Source organism: Daucus carota, chromosome 9 (genome assembly GCF_001625215.2).
Source record: "Daucus carota subsp. sativus chromosome 9, DH1 v3.0, whole genome shotgun sequence".
Classification (NCBI taxonomy): Eukaryota; Viridiplantae; Streptophyta; class Magnoliopsida; order Apiales; family Apiaceae; genus Daucus; species Daucus carota.
The window spans coordinates 16,688,599-16,700,493 of record NC_030389.2 but is presented as its reverse complement, the minus strand read 5'-3'; the positions used below and the strand labels follow the sequence as shown (position 1 = coordinate 16,700,493).

Below are 11,895 nucleotides of genomic sequence, written 5' to 3'. Positions count from 1 at the left end.
CATAGTAAGAGCCTTAAGCTGAGCAGCTATGGCTGAAGTAGCATCAACATCTAGAATTCCGCTGCTTTGCCCTGATGAAGACGCTGAGTAGGATTCTGATATTCATTCGCAGCCATCATCTCGATCAAGTCATAAGCCTCATCATAGCTCTTAGCCCATAGAGCTCCACCTGATGCTACATCGAGCATTGGCCTCGATTGAGGTCCCAAGCCATTATAGAATCAATTAATCACCATCCAATCAGGTATGCCATGATGTGGGCACTTTCGAAGCATCTCCTTGTAGCGTTCCCACGCTTCACATAAACTTTCACCAGATTGCTGAGAAAATTGAGTGATAGCATTCCTGATTGCTGCTATTTTGGCCAGAGGGAAGAACTTAGTAAGAAATTTCTAAGCCCGATCCTCCCATGTCGTAATAGATCCTGTAGGAAGAGAATGCAACCATCCCTTAGCTTTATCCCTCAGAGAAAATGGGAACAGCCTCAATTTGATGGCATCTTCAGTAACACCATTGAACTTGAAAGTGTCGCAGATCTCAATGAAGTCCCGAATATGCATATTAGGATCCTATGTTGGAGAACCCCCAAACTGCACTGAGTTCTGTACAATCTGAATAGTGCTCGGTTTGATCTCAAAAGTGGTGGCCTGAATTTCTGGCCTGACAATGCTCGACTGAATATCATTGATTTTAGGCTCATAGAAAGCCTTAAGAGCCTTAGTATCATTCGCAACTGGTGGTTGATCACCCATTGTAGTACTCACTATCGTTTCTGCTTTTTCCAATGCTTCTTTATGAGCCTGAGAACGTGTTTACATACACGTCACTCAAGTACTTGAAACACACACAACGAAATAAAAGTTAGAAAAGAATCCAAGTCAGTGAACTTTAACGACCACTGATGACAAGCACATAAACTAAAATATAACACCGAGTCCCCGACAGCAGCGCCAAAAACTTGTTCGCACAAAATCACGCAAGTGTACGTGGTCACAAGTAGTATAGAAATTCAATTCAGTTCGTTCCCACAGAGACCGGTGTATTCAGAAATATGCACTTATGCAACAATGTATAGTTATTATTCAATGCTCGGACAAATAACAATTTGGTTGGTTTTATCTAAATTAACTAAATCAAGTCGAATTATAATTAAGAGAATTAAAATCGAATTACTAATGAGAATAAAACATGGGATTCTAACTTCATTATATACTTCATTCAGAGTTGTGCCTTATCGATATGTGATGGTTGATAACTAATCAGATAACACGAGACTGATACACGCTAACTGTCGTTATACGTGCACCATACTCTTTCACATCCACAATTAAGATAGAAGGTAAACAGACACCAATTATTCTTAGACCCTATATGTCTATAAGATTTGAAAACATAATGGTTGAAGATCAAGTTATCTATCAAGATTACATAGGGCGATGCAAGATGGGTAAAATCATACCACTAATCATGTATATCGAATACATAATCCTATGTTCGCATGGCAAGTTCTAAATCAATATATCCACGGTCGCTTCAATAAAGATTAACACACAACTTAGATGTTAGCTACGCATCTAAGAAGAATAAGCACAACCAATACGAAGAAATCAAACATTCATCACACAAATAATTAAGGCAAATCAACCACTGAAAGCCATATATAAATCCGCTAGAATTCCACGATAATGATTAGTTCATAATCGAACTTCTCATCATCATGGGAATAAGAGCAAACATGGTACTGAATAGTCTAAACAATATCAAAAGAGTAAAACAAGAGTTGCAAAACAAATTGCTAGGTCCTGAAACGATTGTAGAAGGGGGGGTTGAATACAATCGTCACTAAAAATCGCGGCGGAATAATCTGATTAGAATATAACTTGTTAATCAGATTTTAATTAATTAATATAACAATGTTTTAAGTCGTTATATAATTAATATGGTTCGTTTTAATGTCCACTAAACTTCATAGAATAAATTCGACATGATGTATTCTAACTTAGTGATTAAAACAACCGAGTGATCAAAGCACAGAAAATTGTGGATATAACAATTGCAAGTTACAAACAACTTGAAAGCTTTTACAATGCATGAACAACATAGAAATGAAGAAATGAAGCCATATATGTAGGCAAATCACTTGGAACTAGGTATGACATTGAAAGGAGTGACTTTCTAGCTTAGGAATGACATTACAATGGAAGATATGACATTTTTACACAAAGCCATGCCATAAAACAAAGAAGGAATGACATATATAAAGAATGTCATACTGCTAGGGGCGGTATGACTTTCTTACTTGGTCATTACTCTTCAATCGGTATGACTTTAGCAAATAAAGTCATTCGGTTGCACTTTATATGACATTTTAAAGTCATATAAACACAAGTCATACACACACAAGGGAATACCTGATTAGAAGACACGGTATGACATTTTGTCATACCAGCAAATGTCTGAAACAGAGAAACGGTATGACATTTTGTCATACAAGGAAATGCCATATAATCAGACACGGCATGACTTTACTAAATAAAGTCATACCGACTGCTTAAGTCAGCCTGACAAGCGCAGTATGACTTTGTTTTATAAAGTCATACCGAGTTATAAATTGTATAAAACATGATTTTCTAATTAAATAAATACTCAGTAATTACTCAATTAATTATATTAATCATATAAATTCATAAATTAAATTGATTCGAAGATGGATCAATTTAATAAATAAATTATACAACTAATTTGATTAATTTGATAAGTGGAGTAATTAAAAAAATATTTTTAAAATTCTTTTCCTTCAGCAGCAGGGACTCCAGACTTTGTTGAACGTTGTAGATCTTTGTCTTGATTGAACGGCCACTTATAGTTGATGCAGAACACTTAATCTGAGTAGCTGAGACACAAATGTACTATCTGGTTCATCTGTATCTAGCTGAATTAAATATTCTTTATCGAATAAACATTTGAGACGTGGCTTGTTCGTCGAGTCTTTGACTTCATAGTTCTTCTTCATAAGTAAAAATAGTATGGAATCTTCTGAATAAATAAAGTATTAAAACTTTATACCTTCTAGACTTCTGGACGTGCTACAAATGATTATTTTTACACTGAGGCTTGAACATATTAATGAACTTCTTCCAGTGGTGTGCAGCAGCATCCTGAAATTCTTCAGACATATAATTTCAATAAATCACTTGACGTTCCTCGTACGGATTCCTTCAATAGTACTTGCTATTTACCTTGCTTTCTTATCAGAGTTGAGTTGGTACCTCTTTAATTACAAATGGGCTAAACATGTGCCTTTCAATCTCCCCCTATTTGTTTGTTATCATAACATGCAAATTATCGAGAGGATAACTCAACTAACTGATAAGACAAAGGATTAAACATGAATTGTAAATAGCAAAAAGTTTCTAGTATTTAATTAAACATTCACTAGAATTCAAAAGATTACATTAGATTACAAAAGGATGTTCTTACTGAACATATATTACAATTCCCTAATGAATCTAAAGATCAACTTCTCCTTCTTCGATATCAGAATTGTGAAGGATAGGAGTTGACGGTTCTTCCCTGGTTGGCACTTCAGATGTAGTGGATTCACCACGCTTCTTTCGTTCTCTTGCCAGAGCCAGTTGGTGCAGTACTTCTAATTCCACAGGGTCTTCACGGAAGTCTGATGGCTGAGATTTAGTAACACCCATCATCCTTCGAAAGTATTGAGAAATATTTCTTCGGGTGCAGTAAGATAAGATTACATCATCAGCATCAGACTTGGCTTTAGAAGTGAAGCCCTTGGTTCTTAGTAAAGTGGATGCTAGAGCCAGACGCTTGGCAGGATACTTTGGCAAGGCTTCTTCGTTGAGATAGACAGTGCAGAAGACTTCCTTGTGAACGAACTTGACACAGTAAGGATTCTTAACAACCTGAGGACTGTTGAAGATAGCACAATCCAGCAGTTTGTCTCGAAGGAGTTCGTTCAGGTTGGAGCAACGCTTAACCTTGTTGCGAAGTACCCAAAGCTCAAATACAGAGAATGATTTGAGAAATTCAACAGATAGTCTGAATGAACCATTCCTCTGTGTATAGACATTCAGCTCCCATTCTTCTAGCAAACCCTTAACAGCAACAGTTACATATTCCAATTCTAAATCAAAGGCACGCATGAAGACATACTCGTCAGGGTTTACCTCTCGAAGATCGTAGATCAGAGATAAAAACTTTCTGTCATCGAAGGATTCCCTTTGAGGTCCATTAAAGATCCTCCTTGCAATGTCCTAGCTTTTTCCTTCTTTTCTTTTGATATCAAGATTCTTCTGCTTGCAGGCATCATCATAGATTTTCTGTTTCTCGATCTTGATTTGCTCTTCTGTGATCAACTTGTCCTCTAGAAGTTTCTGATAATCACGAAGCTTACGCTTCCTAGCTTCATTTTCAGCTTTGAACTTCCGGACATTCTCCTCATGCTCTAGATCAACAGGTTCTTCTTCCTAAAACAAATAACTCTCATCAAATTTACCTTCTTTTTCTGCTTGACGGTAGGTAGCATCGAAGACGTCATCATCATCCATATCATTTGGATAGTCATCATAACTATCAGAGTTGAAGACATTGTCGGACTGATGTAACAGTTCTTTGCCTTTAGACTTTTCATATTCATTGTCAGGGTGCAGATCCAGAAGTGGTATTTCCCTTGTTGGATTGATTTGAGCTATTGCCTTTATCATCCCTGTTTCCTCTATCTCCTCTATTCTCCCCCTTAGTTGAGGGATCCTCTCTAAGGGCTGATCATCAGACTTTGAATTCCTTAGGAGTTGATCAAGTTTGTGTTAGGGTTATACTGAAATATTCGTTTGAAGTATATAACAATTATTTGAGAATCTTGAATGCATGTTTTCACATTGTCTGTATATTATATATTATAGACAATCTAGTATCAAATGGGATAGCAGAAGATTAGATTGTCGAGTTCCTTATATAATATAATAAAGGTTCACAGTCTAAATGGTGTTAGACAAACCATAGGAACGGCTGAAGTATTATTTGGAAATAGTTTATCTTGACTATTGAGTAATACTTATATACTTTGTGTATATTGAACGGGATCAAAATAGTAGAATAATTGTTTCTTTAATTCTGACAATAAAGAACTAAGATTCTATGATGTTATTAATGCTTAAGTTCTTAATCCGGATATAGTGATTGACACTTGTATTTAATGCACATGCCTTGACTCATAAGTTAAGTAATTTATTATAAATTACGAATTTATGTATTGGGCAATGACATTATATACAGAGTGGGATATTGACTATAGAAGGAAACCGTGTCCGAAAAATATATTCGGGTGATGATGTCCTCTTGAAAGCTCATAAAGATAATTATGCTTTAGTCCTGCAGGCAGATTTGTTCTTGCATAATTATAAGTTTGAGTGGATGATCAAGGATAAAAGATATTGATTAAATTAATTGTCAGAAATTAATTTAATTAATGGACATGCGATATCTTAAACATGAGGAATTTATAAGCAATTAATATGGGAGCCGAATTAAATAATTAATTTACAGAATTAGGAAAGGTTGTGCAAATATTAGTTCTTTAGTGGATAGAATTAATATTTAATGACATTGGGCCTGGCCCGGAATGTCATTGGAAGGCCTGACCTAATGGTCCATGATCCCTACTGTAGCCTATATATATTCTCCTTCTCCTAAAGCTGAAAAACACACCAAAAAATGAATTCATCCTAGAGTTTGAGAGAGGCAGACGTTTTTCTCAAGGAGACAGCTAGGGTTTTGGGTTTTCGGAGCTTTAAGGAGAGGCACACCTTGGGAGATCGAAGGCCACACTTCGTCTAAGGAGAATCAAGGAATACAGTAGAAGACGTGGATTTGAATCGCTTGCGCCGTAGCGATTAAGATTAATATTTTGTTCGAACTTTCAATTAATATCATAAAACGCAGGGCCAAGGTCCGATTGTTCCAACAATGGCATCAGAGCCAGGTTGTGGTTCTGTGATTTATGATATGTAGTCCATGTCATGATTATATATGCATGTATATAGTGATTCTGTGATGCAGGTCGTTGTCCACTATTATGGCTGTGTTTTAATTATTCTGTTATGTTTGGATTCCACGTGGTTTATCGTGGCTGTTGTAAATCACGAGGGTTGATCGTGATAGTTTTGATCTTGTAATTCAATTTGTAATTGTTTTAGATTATGATCTGATGTAATAGAATAGGCTGGTTCATCTGTACAATTTGTATGTAATTGTTTGATCAACGGGGCTGCAAGAAACAGAGATCTTCCGCTGCTGCGATTAGGGTTTCGGGGGTGCTGCACTGTTTTGGCCGTAACTTTTGCATACGATGTCCGATTTGGGCGAACGAGCACTTTTCAGAAACGACAGAACGATGTTTTTAATTAATGCTTTAATCATGCTAGTATGCTGCCATGTTATGTGTTCTTTATGTTGCTATAACCATGATAGTATGCATATGGACTTCGAAGAAATAACATAGGGCGATGCATCTAGATTAAAATCCTCAAAGTAATTTCTAAGTGGGAGATGGAGTTAATATGATATTAAATCCCATGGTCTCCATCATTGTTTGTATGTAATTTAACATAAAGACGAATATAAATTATGTATACGTCACCCATCGTGGCATGTAATTTATGGTGTCTAGAATGTTATAGATATTACTGGAACAAACTTCTTTAATTAATACGAATAGATACGAATTTTCTTTATCTCTGATTTGGGGCGATTTCTAAGGCTTATGGGTATTAAGTGAGACCGATGTGACTCCTCCACTGCCTAGAAGTCAAACCAGACACGAATATTGAATTGAAGTATTCTATTCAAAGAATATTGGAAGGTATACATGTCGCCCATCGTGGCGTACCAAGTTCCATAGGTTTCGGGTAATTTAAGATTTGATGATGGTATACACTTAGCTATGAAAAATAATATAGACCACCCCAACGTGGCTTATTGTTTAGTAATAGGACCGAAGTAACGTTTAAACAAATTTAGGTGGTATACATGTCACCCATCGTGACGTACCAGAAACTTATGGTGTTTAAACGTTAGTGCATTTAATTTTAATAATTGTTTGAGGAATCAATAGGTCTTAACTTTTAATGCACCCTTCTTTATGTGTAATGTGATTTTTTCATGCATGATTCTCAAGATAAAATGGGCTTTAATCCACTGTTCATCATACTTAAGGATAACAAACTTACCTGACCTAACTATATTGAATGGAAACGTAATTTGGACATTGTGTTGACTGCTGAGGAGTACAAGTTTTGCACTTATGAACCCAAGCCTGAGCAGCCCGCTGCTGATGCTCCTGATGAGGAGAAAGAGTATTATAAGCGGCGGATAAAGGCTGATGAGATGTCGCGATGTTACATTCTGGCAGCAATGTCGGGTGTTTTACAACATCAGCATCAGACTATGGCCACTGCTTCGGATATGCTCTTTAATTTCAAGGAACTTTTTGGAGATCAGAATAGGGCAGCTAGGCAAGTAGCCATGAAGGCTTTAATGAACACTCAGATGGCTGAAGGTACACCTGTAAGGGATCATGTTTTCAAGATGATGTCAAATTTGAATGAGATAGAGATCCTTGGTGCAGAGCTTGACGGGGAAACCCAGATTGACATTATCCTTTTGAGCTTGCCCAAGAGTTTTGAGCAGTTCCGCTTGAATTACAACATGAACAAGAGGCAGTATAGTCTTGCGGAACTGCTGACAGAACTTCAGGCAGCTGAAGGATTATTTCGCCAGAGTGTTCAAGTGAATGTGGCTGAGAAAGGTTCTTCCTCTAAGCCGACAGGCAATAAATATAAGAAAAAGGCTCAAACACAGAAAGCTGTGAAGGTAGTGGGAGTTCAAGGTGGTGTGAAAAAGCCTAAGGGGAAGTGCTACCGGTGCAAGCAGTCGGGTCACTGGAAAAAGGATTGTCCTCTTTCTAAAAAGACAAACGATACTGGTATGTCTCTTTCTCTAGTTACAGAAACATTTGTAGCGGCTATATCTACGAGCACTTGGTGTGTAGATACTGGAGCCACTGATCATGTTTGTAACTCTATGCAGGGGTTCCAACAATCCAGAATGCTTAGAGATGGTGAGATCTACGTGTTCATGGGAGATGCTACGAAAGTAGCAGTAGTTGCAGTAGGAGTTATTCATTTATCTTTTGGTTCTGATAGGATTTTGGTTTTGAACAATTGTCTTTATGTACCTTCTTTTAGAAGGAATTTGATTTTGGTTTCTAAACTTGCTATGGATGGTTATAATGTTTGTTTGGATCGTAATGTTTCTATTATGATGAATAAACGGATTATATGTTCTGGTACATTGCAAGACAATTTGTATATAATTAATCCTAGTCAACCCGCACTGCAACTACAACATAGGGTATTGAACAACACATCTTCTACCTCTAATAAAAGATAGGAACCTTCTAGTTTGAACCAAACATATCTTTGGCACTTGAGATTAGGTCATATTAACTTGAGGAGGATTCAAAGACTGGTAGTAGACGGGCCTTTAGGCTCATTGGCAGTGGAGCCATTTCCAGTTTGTGAATCCTGCTTGGAAGGTAGAATGACCAATAGGCCTTTCAAGGCAAAGGGAAATAGAGCCAAAGAAGTGTTAGGATTGGTTCACTCTGATTTATGTGGACCTATGAATATCCAAGCAAGAGGTGGTTATGAGTATTTCGTCACTTTTATTGACGATTATTCTAGATATGGGTACGTTTATTTGTTGCGCCGTAAGTCTGAGTGCTTTGAGAAATTGAAAGAGTACAAAGCTAAAACGGAGAAGCGACATAATAAAAGTATCAAGTCACTACGATCTGATCGTGGTGGCGAATACTTGCTTGGGGAATTCAGGGAATATTTATCAGAGAATGGGATGGAATCCCAGTTGACTGCACCAGGCACACCCCAGCAGAACGGTGTAGCAGAGAGAAGGAATTGGACTCTTTTAGAGAGTGTTAGATCGATGATGAGTTATTCGGATTTATCCAAGTCATTTTGGGGACATGCCTTAGAGACAGCAGCTTATCTTCTGAACTTAGTACCTTCTAAGTCGGTTCCTAAAACCCCTTTAGAATTGTGGACCGGGGACAAACCGAGTATGAGACACATTCGGATATGGGGTTGTCCAGCACATGTGCTGAACAAGAACGCGACTAAGCTAGAATCTCGTACAGAAGTAAAGCTGTTTGTAGGCTACCCCATGGGAACAAAAGGTTATTTATTTTATAGTTTTAAGGATTGGGATGTCACTGTTAGCACCAATGCAAGATTCTTAGAGGAAGACTATATAATGAATCACAAACCCAAGAGTAGTATCGTTTTAGAGGAACTAGTGGGAGGGACGAATAATGAACCTGTAGTACAAGTAGAACAACCACAACAGACTGTGCAACCGGTCACTAATACCGCACCAGTTCCTCGTCGTAGTGGGACGGTTGTTCGACAGCCCGACAGATTCATGTTTTTGGGAGAGTCTTCGGACTTGGTCTCTGGTGAACATGATGATGATCCCCGGACATACGAAGAGGCAATACAGGACAAAGATGAAAGTCTTTGGCAAAAGGCAATGGATTCTGAGATGGAATCAATGTATTCTAATCAGGTCTGGGAGCTCGTGGAACCACCCAAAGGTGTAAAACCTATTGGATGTAAGTGGGTCTACAAGAAAAAGAGGGGATCAGACAAAAAGGTGAAAGCCTGGAAAGCAAGACTTGTTGCGAAAGGGTATACTCAGAAAGAAGGTATCGATTATGAGGAAACCTTTTCGCCAGTAGTCATGCTTAAGTCAATCCGTATTCTTTTATCTATAGCAGCTCATCTCGATTATGAGATTTGGCAAATGGATGTCAAGACAGCTTTCCTTAATGGAAATCTTGAGGAAACCATCTATATGCAGCAACCAGAGGGATTCATTAAAGAAGGCCAAGAGCATCTTGTATGTAAGCTGAAGAGGTCTATTTATGGACTTAAACAAGCTTCTAGGTATTAGAACATTCGCTTTGATCAGGCAGTCCAGTCATATGGATTTGATCAATGTCCAAACGAAGCATGCGTGTATAAGAGATGTGAGGGAAATGCAGTGGTTTTTCTAGTGCTTTATGTTGATGAAATTTTACTCATTGGAAACAATGTTAAGATGTTATCTTCAATAAAAGCATGGTTGTTCAAACAATTTGAAATGAAGGACTTAGGCGAAGCAGCATACATCCTTGGGATCAAACTTATAACGGATCGCAAGAAAAAGATGTTGGCTTTATCTCAGGAGCCCTACATAGATGACGTATTAGCTCGTTTTAACATGCAGGACTCCAAGAAGGGTAATTTACCCTTCAGACATGGAGTTACTCTATCAAAGAGGCAGTGTCCTTCGACACCTAAGGAGATAGAGAACATGAAGGCAGTTCCTTATGCTTCGGCATGTGGGAGCCTGATGTATGCAATGTTATGTACGAGGCCTGATATTTGCTTTGTCGTGTGCATAGTTAGCAGATACCAGTCAAACCCAGGACAGGAACATTGGAGTGCTGTAAAAGCAATACTCAAGTACCTGCGAAGGACTAAGGAGTATATGTTGGTTTACAAGTCCTCAGATTTATTGCCTCTGGGATATACCGATTCGGATTTCCAGACAGATAAGGATAAAAGAAAGTCCACCTCGGGATGTGTTTTTACTTTGGGAGGTGGAGCCGTAATATGGAGGAGTGTGAAGCAGAAATGCATCGCAGACTCAACCATGGAAGCCGAATATGTGGCAGCCTCTGAAGCAGCCAAAGAGGCTATATGGTTCCAAAACTTCCTGCTGGATTTGGATGTGGTTCCTAATCTGCCACAGCAAATCACGATTTATTGTGATAACACTGGTGCTGTGGCGAATACCAAGGAACCGCAGGCCCATAAGGCAGCGAAACACATAGAGCGTAAGTATCACCTCATACGACATTCGTTAAGCGAGGAGATATCATTGTGGCTGACATAGCATCGAAGGATAACCGGGCAGATCCTTTCACGAAGAGCTTACCAGCTAAGGCTTTTCAGGAGCACGTGGAAGCGATAGGAGTCAGATACTTGGTCACATAGTTATTATAGTTGGTAGTGGATTGCTTGTAATAAACACTTATATACTCAAAGAATATCTTGAGTATAAGTGGTAGATTGTTAGGGTTATACTGAAATATTCATTTGAAGTATATAACAATTATTTGAGAATCTTGAATGCATGTTTTCACATTGTCTGTATATTATATATTATAGACAATCTAGTATCAAATGGGATAGCAGAAGATTAGATTGTCGAGTTCCTTATATAATATAATAAAGGTTCACAGTCTAAATGGTGTTAGACAAACCATTGGAACGGCTGAAGTATTATTTGGAAATAGTTTATCTTGACTATTGAGTAATACTTATATACTTTGTGTATACTAGCTTATAGCCCGTGCAAGGCACGGGAACTTTTTAATTATTTATAAACTTTTTAAATATATTGTAAGTGGTGTGAAAGAATTTAATTTATAAATAATAAATTAAAATTTTCATTTAAATAAATTTTGAAATTATGATTTGTTTGTAAGTCAGAACTATTGTAAAAATATATAGGTTCTACTTGTTTCTGTAAAAAAAATTGGTTACATATGTTGGATCATCCGACGATGCGATATAAAATACACCGTCACACTCATTAATGGCTTCAGGTAAACTATTGTAATCAAGCCATTACTTTTCTGTTATGTATCATGCCAAAGTATTACTCCCTTCGTCCCTATTTATCTGTCCACTTTGGAAGTAAAATTTTGTCCCTATTTATCTGTCCATTTATACTTTCAAAACTAATTTA

General features: G+C 37.5%; 1 non-coding gene across 1 annotated transcript; it reads left to right on the top strand.

Moving 5' to 3' along the window:
• The first annotated feature begins 246 nt into the window (after positions 1-246).
• LOC135149862 (small nucleolar RNA R71) lies at positions 247-353 on the top strand. The gene has a single exon (XR_010288067.1). It is a non-coding gene; the product is annotated as a small nucleolar RNA R71 (small nucleolar RNA).
• The last annotated feature ends 11,542 nt before the right edge of the window (positions 354-11,895 follow it).